Source organism: Rattus norvegicus, chromosome 6 (assembly GCF_036323735.1).
Source record: "Rattus norvegicus strain BN/NHsdMcwi chromosome 6, GRCr8, whole genome shotgun sequence".
NCBI classification, from domain to species: domain Eukaryota; kingdom Metazoa; phylum Chordata; class Mammalia; order Rodentia; family Muridae; genus Rattus; species Rattus norvegicus.
In genome coordinates this window covers 118,613,036-118,625,475 of record NC_086024.1, presented here as the reverse complement: position 1 = coordinate 118,625,475, position 12,440 = coordinate 118,613,036, and the positions used below count along the sequence as shown (strand labels likewise).

Sequence of the window (12,440 nt, the reverse complement as noted above, 5' to 3'; positions counted from 1 at the left end):
CCTAACTAAGAACTCAAAAGGGGATTTTCATATCCAGCATTGATGACTTTTGTTAGTCAATCCCTCCTGTAGACAGAATTGTCAGGCAAGATGTGATGATTTCATATATATATATATATATATATATATATATATATATATAATAGGTTAACATAAAATTCTAGCTCATGGTGGTGTTCAATCCTAGACAAAGAATTATGGTAACTGGAATGTACTAAAAACAGGAGAAATGGTCTTCTTCAGGGAAGAGCTCACCAATTGTTTATCCAATACTAAGTGGTAATCTCTGAGATTCTATATATACAACATTACATAGTGAGAGGAAGTTGGATTTATGTGCTTAAGCACACACACACACACACACACACACACACACAGACACACACATAAAAAAGAAAAGGATTGCATGAATTACAGAGTCAACTGTGTAAGGGTCTAAAGAAAGTAAAGAGAAGGGATTAATAGGGTGACAATATTATAATTTAAAAAATAAATCCTTAGGGACATAATGAGATTTTCGGCTATTATAAGATACAGGACAGTCTGTGTCAACCATGTTAATATATAAAACACAATTTTCATCTTCTTATACATATTATTGCTGTCAAAAATTACTCAAAGGCCATATTTGCTTTGGGATATTTTAGGCTTATACATAGTATAATAAAAATATGAATTTGAATACAAAACCTTTAGGAGGAGATTGGTGTTCGGCAGCTTGTTATACTAGTGTAAAACTGAAGTTTCTAAATAACATCTTCATTTGAATACCTTCTTTAAATAGTATTATTTATTTGACATTAATGACTTTTATCATTTTAACAATTTACAGTGATCCAAATTTTCATGTGTAATAGTACCCAATTTTTCTGTAAAAGCCACACCAAAGTCCTGTCATAGCACACAATCTTGGCTAAATTTCTATTCATGTCTCTGACTTATCTCACTTGGAAGCACACCTTAACCAGGTTGGGATTCTCCCTGGCCTCATTGCTACAGACTCTCTCCACAGGCCGGCCAAATGTTACAAGACAGTTACACTCAATATAGTACATTGATCTTATTAAAACGGCGTCCCCAGGCAGTGGATAATGTCTGCAAGCCTAAAAATGAAAGCAATCCTTTGGGTTTAAGGAAAACAAACTGGAGATTTAAGATCCTGTGTCGAACCTTGTTTTGCCTTTGATATTCAGATCTCCTTCTTAGCCCACTTAGACCTTTGCTAGACCTCCATATATGAGGGCTTTGTTTAGACATCAAAGTTCGAGAGGGTTTTGTAGCATGGTAATGAGCAGTGTGAGCTTCAAAGGACATAATTAAGCTGCAATTTCCAAACAGGTGCAGCTCAGCAAATAATTGAATAGTCAGCAAGAGAGTAAATCAGTTCATCTACAAAAGTAACAAGGAAAACTACTCTCCTTTTTCTGGTTCATCAATAGTTTCTTTATTTTTTATTCTATATTTTGTTAATAATACCTACCAAAATGGTGCAGATATTTTTTTGGCTTTTGGTTTTTTGAGTTGGTGCTTTTTTCCCCCCCAGTGCTTGATGATTAAGGAATTAGCCAATTGTGATCAGAACAGACGAAACAGTTTCAAAAGAAACAGAACTAAAAGATCATGAGTACTTCCACTGGGCTGCAGCAAACGGTTGGACTCATTACACGCCACACACAACAGTTTCTAACAACTGCTCCTAACCGTGTATTGAGAATTTACGGGCTATTGACACTGGTGTGGTACTTACTATTGCCAAGCAAAGCAGACACTGGCATTGGCTCTACTGGATTGTTTTGGTTGGTGGAGTGGAGCCCTTTGTAAGGGCCCTGGCTCAACTGTAGCTTAATGAAAAGAGAATTTGATTGCCAGGATAGAATTCGCTTCACAACAACCAGCCCGTGCCTATTTGTAGAGAGCTCCAAAGAGATTGGCAGCCAGGTAATGGGATGGAATTAAGCATGAAATTGAATCGCTGTGTCATCGAAGTGTCTACTATGCACATACCAGCACAGAGTGCTTAGAGTCACGTGGAACCTTAGCAACGAAACCAAACAAGTCTCCTGGAACCACAGTATTTTATTTCCTATGCAAATAAGTGTCTCTCATTTGCATTAAAATAGTAGAAATTAAAGCATCACTAAAATTTTACAATAGAATTTCTGTGTTTCTAAGTTTGCATGAATAGCATGGATACATCTATCCTCATGTATAACATAAATGCATATATGTATATACACACAGATAACATTGTGATCATTCTTTTCTTTTTTCAAACTCACCCAAATTGAAGTATCCTTCTAAAGAATCCTCTCTCTCTCTCTCTCTCTCCCTCCCTCCTTCCCTCCCTCCCTTCCCCCCCTCTCTCTCAGTGTATGTGTGTATGTTATCATTGTTCCATTTTACTGTGTGATTTCAGAGATGATATATGTTGTACTTCTATCAAGTTAGAATACTCGCTTATTTTAAAAATAAACAAACAAAGAAAACAGGGCAGGAGAGATGTCAAACTGCTTAAGAGCTCTGGTTCTTTCACAGGATCAAGAACGGACTTTCAACACCTCCATAGTGGCTCACAATAGTCTAGATCACCAGTTCTAAAGGATCTGATGACCTCTTTTGACCTCCATGTGTATCAAGCATGCAGATAGTAAACAAACATATATGTATACAAAAGACATACATATAAAATAAATAATTATTAAAAGAAATTTTACAAAGAGTGTTTTTAAAATATCAAGGTAGGCTAACTACTGTCATCTGAGTATTATTTTCAAATCATTCTTTGACAGCCATTCAAATGAAATTTTAGATAATTCTTTGTCAAAATTTGCCTATCTTAAAGGACATAAGTTCTAAGATGAGTAAAATTTTTCTACAAAGTTTATTATACCACTTCTGAAATACATTATTGAAAATATACATCAGGTCACATGGAGAAAGTTCTCATTCTTTTACAATATATTTAAAAAATTAAGGATATGTTTCATCAAACATAAAACAAATCAGGAAGGACAATTCTAGCTGGAGGGCAAGGTAAAGCCAATTCAGAAGGAGAAGCAGGGATGAGGGGCAAATAAATTTTAAATGGGGCTTCCTACTTGATCTGAAAATGCTTTCCAGAAGATTCTAAGACTAACCAAACCCAGTACTGTGCATGGGAAATGGCTGCAAACATGGTTAGTCAAGGTAATCTTAGTTACTCCTGAAACAACACATGCTTTTGCTGATGTCCTTTGTGAGTCTCAGAGAGCGAAGTTAAGCCTTGATTGTGAAATGCACCACAGATTTAGGATCAAGTCTCGCGATTATTCGGGCTAGTTCTAAATTTAAAACCTCCTTCCTATAGTCTAGCTTACATTTGAGAGAAAGGACTCCACAAACTCCAACACCTGTAAACCATAGCTAAGGGGAACAACACATAGCACCCCTAAAAGGCGTATCCCAATCAGTGAAGTGTTGTTGGAAATTAACAGATGCAGACTTAGGACCCAGTTAACTGGAGTGAAATTGTGCCTGGTACTGGAACCGTAATCCCATACATGGGGCTAGAGAAGTCATGGTTCTTAGAAGAGACTCCGTTACCATCACTTTTCCTAGACCAGCATGATTCCTCACTATACTCAAAATACTATTCTTATATACACAGATGAGAGTAGCTATTACACCTGTGATGAAGCTTCTCCCTGCAGCAAGTGGAGCCTATTGCAGAAAAAGTGCAAATGAACACAATGCAGAGATCAGTGGATTTGTGGGGGATCCCAACTCAAATGGACACATCTGCAGCACAAGTCCCGTATTTATGGTTCAGGAAACATGAGAGAAAAGGGGAAGAAAAATTATGAAAGCCAGAATACTAGGAAATCTGAGGTTCAGGATTCTTTCCCAGAAATAGCTGCATTGAAACATGCTAGAATAATGGCATTATCAACAGACAGGTTGACACTAACAATTGGAGTAGGTTACGTGAAATTGGAACAATTTCATGAGATTACATCTCTAGACAAAAATCTATAAGCAACTGATGACTGCTTAGAGGGGAAAATCAATCTCTTCCAGAACTGAGCTCCCTTATTGGTTATCCAGTACAAAGTGGTCAGCACTGAAATCATGAAGATCTCAGCAGGTTATATTTACATATTTGTGCATATATATATATATATATATATACATACATACATACATACATACATACATATGTAACTAAATTTGTGTGAAGATAAAATTTTTGAAAAAGCATTCTATTTGAAACTGGAGGAGTAGAAGGTAATGGAAGGAAGAGGATAAATAAGGGATTTTTAAATTTCATTAAAATTGTATTGTAGAAGGGGTGGGAAAGGGGGCTGAGGAGGTATGGGATGTGGAACATTTGGAAGATGGACCAGGAGGGGAATAAAATCTGGAGTGTAAAAGTAATTGTATTGTAAAAATTGATGCCTAGAAAATAGAAATTTTATCCTGATAAGATATCATTTAAACACCTAACAATTTCATTAATATGTGATTGGTCATAATGAAAGGTGCTGTAAAGAACATTGGAACCCCAGACCATTGTGACTCACTCAGTTTGCTGCTTGTCTGAGGGCTGACCCCAGGAATTATGCTGTGGAAGGTATTTATTTATGACTCTGTCACCACATTGGAGTTTGTCCTACAAGTCCTCTGTTCCTGTGTAGTTTGAGTGTGTAGGAGATCCACCTGGGTCTTTTGTTTTCTCTTAAAATCATTTCTGTATTTTGGCTCTACTAGCCCCGGTTCTAGTGTATAACTTTCTGTTTGCATTGGTTAATCTTCACTGTTACCATTGCTGGAATAAGTTCACCCTGGCAACACACCTCTGAGTGGACCTATGATGATGCACCAAGAAGAGTTGAGCAGCAGCAGAAGACACATGGACTACTGAGGACTCCGGTCCAGGAGTGAATAAACAGGAGGAAGTGAGATACAGAGCAGTTTGGTGCTCTCGGCTTTCTGATGGCAGATGCAGTGTCTCTACACCCCTAGCTTCATATCTTCCCCACCACGTGTGCGTCCTCAAGCTCAAGCCTCCCCTCCTTCAGTTGCTTCTGTAGTGATTTCTGTCAGAAGATTGAAAAGGTAATGAAAACTGCAGGGGATGTGAATGTCCTTCAAGATTTCATTCCTTAATGCCAGGGTAACTGCATCACCTCCTTCTTTCTTCTTTCCCATCCCAACTGCTGCCTCTGACTCTCAACACTCACTTCACAGCCACAACCATCAGGTAGATAGGCATCTTCAAGAAAATGTTACTTTATCTGGGTCCAAGTATTATATTTCCGGTCTATCTTCAACTATAGCAGTTGAAAAACATATTCTATTTACAGTTTGAGTAAAATCTAAACCCAGGACATTTTATTTATCCTTCAGCAAATTATGGATGGCATTCATTCCGCACAATTTTATGACACTCAGCATCCTACAAAGCTCAGTCTATTGATTAGGTTACAAAACTGGATGCTTTTTACTGATTACTTTTTAGTAAAGAATCTTTTCCTAATTTCAACCAAAATGGATCCCCGTGTCTCTCCTTAATAGTGTTTGAGTTCTTTTTTCACTTATTTAATCTTCCTTATTAATAGAAATCCTTCAATAATTTAAGCTGCTTGAAAGGCATCAAAGTTTTACTCAACTTTATTTCATTGTCTTCTGTCAGACAGTAGGCACGTGGCCCAGTGTCCATAAATACTGAATGATTTAATGAATTAATACCAATCAGTTGATCTTAGTTTATTAATCTATAATGCAAAGGAATGCCACAGGTAATTTATACTAGCCCTACTCACATCCATTAAAGTTCACTTGAATAGAATAATTTGAAAAATTAATTATTTTACGTCAATAATTATATGAGTTATCTTATTCATAATTAATAAATGCAACTGTTTTGTTGGTGGGGTGAGTTAAGGCAAATGCTATAATTTCCCACCAAGCCAATTATGAAATTGTTTGTACTAAAGGTGAAAGAGTTTACAGCAGAATTATCTCTAACATTTATCATTTCATATTTTTTTGCATTTTTATTGTATATTTTTATGTATTTACATTTCAAATGTTATCCCCTTTCTTGGTTCCCCCCTCCTCCATTCCCCTCCCCCTACTTCTATGAGAATGCTCCCCCTCCCACCCACCCACTCCCACCATTCTGGCATTTCCCTACACTGGGTAAAGGAGCCTTCACAGGACCAAGGAAGGGCCTCTCCTCCCATTGATGCCAGACAATGGCATCCTCTGTTACATATGCGGCTGGAGCCATGGATCCCACCATGTTTAGTCTCTGAAAGCTCTGTGGGATCTGGTTGTTAATATTGTTCTTCCTATGGGGTTGCAAACTTCTTTAGCTCCTTCAGTCCTTTCTCTAACTCCTTCATTGGGGACTCCTGCTCAGTCCGATGGTTAGCTGCAAGCATCTTAATCTGTATCAGCAAGGCTCTGGCAGAGTCTCTCAAGAGACATCCATATCAGGCTCCTGTCAGCAAGCACTTCTTGGCATCAGCAATAGTAACTGGGTTTGGTGGCTGCATATGGGATGGATCCAAGTTGTGGCAGTCTCTGAATGGCCTTTCCTTCAGTCTCTGCTCCACTCTTTGTCCCTGTATTTCCTCCTGTGAGCATTTTGTTCTTATAAGAGATTAGAGTTAGTTTTGCTGACTAAAATCTTTTTTTTCTTTTTTCTTTTTTTTTCGGAGCTGGGGACCAAACCCAGGGCCTTGCGCTTGCTAGGCAAGTGCTCTACCACTGAGCTAAATCCCCAACCCCACTGACTAAAATCTTACAGATATTTTCTATCAAAAAGAATATATCTTTTTACTCAAATAATTTATAGCTGAAGTATATTCAGTTGTACATACAAGTAGATGAATACAAAATTATATAAGTTATGTATTTAGAATTTCACTGATTTATGACTCCATGAATAGGCATCTTGTATTCTGTCAGTCAACAGTCAAATATCATATTTTCCATTAAAACAGTATTATTATAATTATTTTAGAAAATTAGGTTCTTACAAATCTTTGTTTTCTAAGGTGTAATTGAAAATAAAAACAGATTAATATTGGGGCATTTCTTTGCAGTTTTTAAATTGCTTTCATTGGTCGTATGCCTTTTGGTGCTAAGAAAAATGTGATATTTCAAATTAATTATCTGGGGGGGTGGTAATATATAGAGTAAGATTAAAACTCATTTAAGTCTATATCATATCTGCAATTAAAATCATTTCAAATATTTTTATTCCCTTTCCAACCCAACGTCACCTACTTTCTCCCTCCATTCTGCCTCCCTTTCTCAGAAAAGAAGCCTCCCTTTAGGTGTCAAGTCCCCATTCCTCCTCCACATTAAGTCACCCAGGACTAGGCACATCCTCTCCCACCTAGGCAAGACAAGGCTGTCTATTTAGGGGTGTGGGTTCCTCAGGCAAGAAGGTAGGCAAAAGGCTCAGGGACAGTCCCTGCTCCAGTTGTTTGAGGACTTGTGTATGACCACCAACCTATTCATCTGCTACAAATGTACCAGGGACCTATGTCTAGTCCATGCTTGCTCTTTGGTTAGGGATTCAGTCTCTGGGATCCTCCAAGGATCCATTGTAGTTGATTCTGTTGGTCTTCCTGTAGAGTCCCTCCCCTCTTCAAGTCCCTCAGTTTTTCTCTCAACTCATATAAGGCTCCCGAGAGCTCCATATAATGTTAAGTGTGAGTGGAGCCTCTCAGAGGGCAGTAATGCTATGTTTCTGTCTGCATAGAAAGATCTACCAATTAGTCCTGTCAAATATTTTCAGAACCATCTATAATCTAAACATTCATACACACATGTACTTTTCTATCATTGCATGATATCTCTCTTTTTATCATTTTATCCGTGTTCTTTTATCTAATTTTCTGTCTATCTCTCTCTCTAGTAAGAGGTTGTCTTCATACTAAGAGAAACACTTCAGTGCACATTCACCTTGCAAAATGAGACTAGTATAACTAGCACCTGGTATTCATTCAGGAGTTAGAATCTTTGTCATTTTTTAAAATTTTAATCTGTGTAAATATATATGATAAGGTTTTATGCACAAAGTTGGAAAATTTAAAATATCTGATATCTGAAGTTATCTTTCTGTTTATTTTTGTTGAGTCATACATACTATTTGGAAAATTTAGACAATATATGCCATCTATACTAATTTTAATGGTTTAGTTAGTATCTAATGCATGTTAGGCACTTTGAGTAGAACTGTACATAAAGTAATGGCGGAAATACTTCATGATATTCTGTGTCCAAATACCTCATGAAGTATATAGCTGATAACTAACAAAACTAGCAGGGAGATTAAAAATTGTAGTGTGCAGAGACAAAATAATAGATGGCAGAAACCATGAAATCTTAACATCATCGCCCTATCAATAATGCCATAACAATTACTATATATTTAAATGTGGGTTTTCATGTGATCAAGAAACTGAAATGCTTGTAGAAAAGTGTCCCTTGAAATAGAAGTACTATCATTTATTCAGTGTGGCAAATACAGATTTTGACTTTTAGAGGTAAAGATTTAAAATTCACTCTCACTTTGTTTATGATTCATTTGATTTATGCCATTCAATTAAATCATAAAAAATTCTCATCATGCTTCTACCCAGTGATTCATTAACAAAGTGATGGTCTTGACCTTCATCTATTCCATGTAGATAAATGTTGAAAGACTTTGCCGCAGGGAAGGTTTTGGGTTACCTTTTAATGGGAAGTGCTTGCCTGCCAAGTGCAATAGGTGATTTTATACCTTCTGAGAATGGGCAGACGGTAGCAGCAGATGGGACATATTTATAATCCCACACATCCCAATTGAGCCATCATTTAAACATCTGGACTTGCAAAAGGGTCACTAGTGTTGGAATGAGTTCAAATAGTTTTTAACATGTTTTGCCTACTTCTCATGTACATATTTGTATTAAGACATTCTCTTTATGTCCTGCTATATAAGTTCATTATCCTGCTTTATCAGTATTGTATTTATTTATATATGTATGCATGTATGTATGTATTTCTGTTGTAGAATACATATTCAATGAAAAAAGAAGTTATGTAATTTAACAATATTATAATATAATCAATGTCTAGTTTCTTGTCAGATATTGTGATGGTCACCTTATATTAATGATAAAATTTTATCGTACCAAGATTTTCTTGTTTCTAACACTATACCCCATTTCATACATTTTTTTGGAAAATATTTGCAAGTACTAAATCCAATTTTCAGTCTCAATACTAAGAATTTCTTTTGCTGCTGTTACTCCTCCTCATGGACACAGACAAGTTTTGGCCAAACCACTGGCAAAAGAATTTCTTGTCTAGAAAGTATATTAACTATTAATTAAAACCTTTTACATAGATACTAAGTCTTCCTATTTGTTTTCCAAAGGGATGTGCAAGAGCACAGTACTAGCTAACTCCTTTTATATGGCTAAGCAATGGACTTATAGCACACAAAATAATTATAACACGGATCAAAATTCTTTAAATTTTATCAATCTCTTTAAAACTTACCACATTAGATCTGGCTGTATTTCATCATTTAGGTCTGAAACTTTACAATTTGCATTTTTAATGTTTTTTTAATATTTCTTTTACTTTTTGAGATTATACTATGTCTCTGGGTAGGGAGTGAATCTAAGAAATTTTTTTAATTCCAAATTATGATTGACAAGTCAGATATGCATGGGTTGTGTTTAAGATAATTTGGTAAACTTACAAATCTACTAATAACCTCTAAACTATTATTGATAGATCTGAAACTGGATATATTCCTTATGACTATAACTGAAAGGAATAAGAAGACAGACTTCCACTCCAATCATTCCTCCTCCAATCATAGCTCATTTTGTGTCTGAGGGAAGGTATCATTTTCTGAGTACCTGGTGAATGGACAGGCTTCTTCCCATATGACCTGTTCTAATCTCCCTTTAGAATCCCGTACCTCTTGTTTCTTTTCAATACACAATATAGAACAAACAAATTTGTTGACAAACAGATGAATTTTACACAACTTCTATTAATAAAAAGTTTGTATTTTTTGTAAGCCATGGTCTTAAGTAATCACCATTTTTTTCACAATGATGTCTTCTTTCATTTACATTGAAAAGAGACACCTCAATTTTTGAGAAAATGATCTATTTCTTGAGAAAATTTAATGAGCACATGATTGCATTTCTAGTGGGTATTCTATGAGATGTGTGGAAAATACTATGATGAATATATAATTCAGTATGCTGAGAAATGCACCAACTTTTGACAAGAAAAAGAGAAAATCATTATTAAACATAGTCTATGAAAGGTAATATGTAGAAAGACGGACATTTTAACACTGATATAAAGAACTTTACTATTTTAGGATAATGAATGAGCAAAAGTAAATGAACAAATGAGCAGAGAATGAAATTTTAATAAACTGAGACCTCTCTGAAACAATAATATGTGAAACAATATATTTTAAGAAAGACATATTTCATTTTTTACATTAATTTATATTCTATTTTATTTTATTATTTCATTTTTTGACATTTTTGTACATGCATGAAAGATACTGTTATTGTATTTACCCTCTCCTGTGTTCCCAAATTGTCTATTGATATAATGGTATCAATCATTAAACAAACAATAAGAATTATTAACTCCTTAGAAACGGATTGTGACTAATAAGCATTTCTTCTGCCATGGAGGACAGCTGATAGGGAGAATCTTGTGCAAGTAATCATAGCCATTCTGTGCTTTCAAGTGGGATGTCCTTCTCTGTTCTGAATGACAGTGTTTCATGACACTCCTCTCCAATTTCCAGCATTTACATCTTTTCAACACTTACTTCTAAGATGTCTCTTGGGAGAAAGGTGTTTGTACAGATTTAAAATTTAAAGCTGATCTATTATCAGCACTATGACAAGCTAGGCCCCTACTTAAACATAGTAAATGCTATATACAGAAAACCAGCAACCAACATCAAACTAAACTGAGAGAAACTTGAAGCAATCCCACTAAAATTAGGAACTAGACAACTCTGTTCCAATTAGGAACTGCCCACTCTGCTGACTTAATCAATATAGTACTTGAAGTCCTAGCCAGAGCAATCAGACAACAAAGGAGTTCAAACGCATACAAGTTGGAAAGGAAGAAGTCAAAATATCACTATTTACAGATGATATGATAGTATACTTAAGTAACCACAAAAGTTCCACCAGGGAACTACTAAGTCTGATAAACAACTTCAGCAAAGTGGCTGGATATAAAATTAACTCATACAAAGCAGTAGCCTTCCTCTACTCAAAGATAAACAAGCTGAGAAAGATATTAGGGAAATGAGGCACTTGATAATAGTCACAAATAACATAAAATATCTTGGCGTGACTTTAACCAAGCAAGTGAAATATCTATATGACAAGAACTTCAAGTCTCTGAAGAAAGAAATTGAAGATCTCAGAAGATCGAAATACTTCCCATGCTCATGGATTGGCAGGATCAATATCATCTAAATGGCTATCTTGCTGAAAACAATCTACAGTTTCAGTGCACTCCCCATCAAAATTCCAACTCAATTCTTCATAGAGTTAGAAAGAGCAATTTGCAAATTCATTTGGCAAAACAAAAAACCCAGGATAGCAAAAATTACCCTCAACAATAAAAGAAGTTCTAGGGGAATCACCATCCCTGACCTCAAGCTGTACTACAGAGCAATTGTTATAAAAACTATGGTATTGGTACAGAGACAGGCAGGTAGATCAATGAAAGAGAATTGAAGACTCACAAATGAACTCACACACTTATGGTCAGTCACTTGATCTTTGACAAAGGAGCTAAAACCACACAGTGGAAAAAAGATAGCATTTTCAACAAATGGTGCTGGTTCAACTAGAGGTCAGCATGTAGAATAATTCAAATTGATAAATTCTTATTGCCCTGTACAAAGCTCAAGTCCATGTAGATCAAGGACTTCTATGTGAAACCAGATACTCTCAGGCTAATAGAAGAAAAAGTGGGGAAGAGCCTCGAATACATGGGCACTGGGGATATTTTCCTGAACAGAACACCAATAGCTTATGCTCTAAGATCAAGAATTGACAAATAGGACCTCAGAAAATTTAAAAGATTCTGTAAGGTAAAGGACATTGTCATTAGGACAAAATGACAACCAACAGATTGGGAAAAGATCTTTACCAATTCTACATCTGATAGAGGGCTAATATCCAATCTATGCAAAGAACTCAAGAAGTTATACTTCAGAGAATCAAATAACTCTATTAAAAATTGGTACAGAGCTAAATAAAGAATTGTCAGCTGAAGAATCTCACATGGCTGAGAAGTACCTAAAGAAATGTTTAACATTCTTAGTCATCAGGGAAATGCAAATCAAAACAACCCTAAGATTCCATCTCACACCGGTAAGGATGGTTAAG

At 35.8% G+C, this 12,440-nt stretch overlaps 1 long non-coding RNA gene across 1 annotated transcript in view; it reads left to right on the top strand.

Moving 5' to 3' along the window:
• The first annotated feature begins 4,569 nt into the window (after positions 1–4,569).
• Positions 4,570–12,440, top strand: part of LOC120103595 (uncharacterized) — a 29,270-nt gene continuing 21,399 nt past the window's right edge. The window contains exon 1 of the long non-coding RNA XR_005506152.2: positions 4,570–5,094. This is a non-coding gene — a long non-coding RNA (uncharacterized LOC120103595). The remainder of the gene's footprint in view (positions 5,095–12,440) is intronic.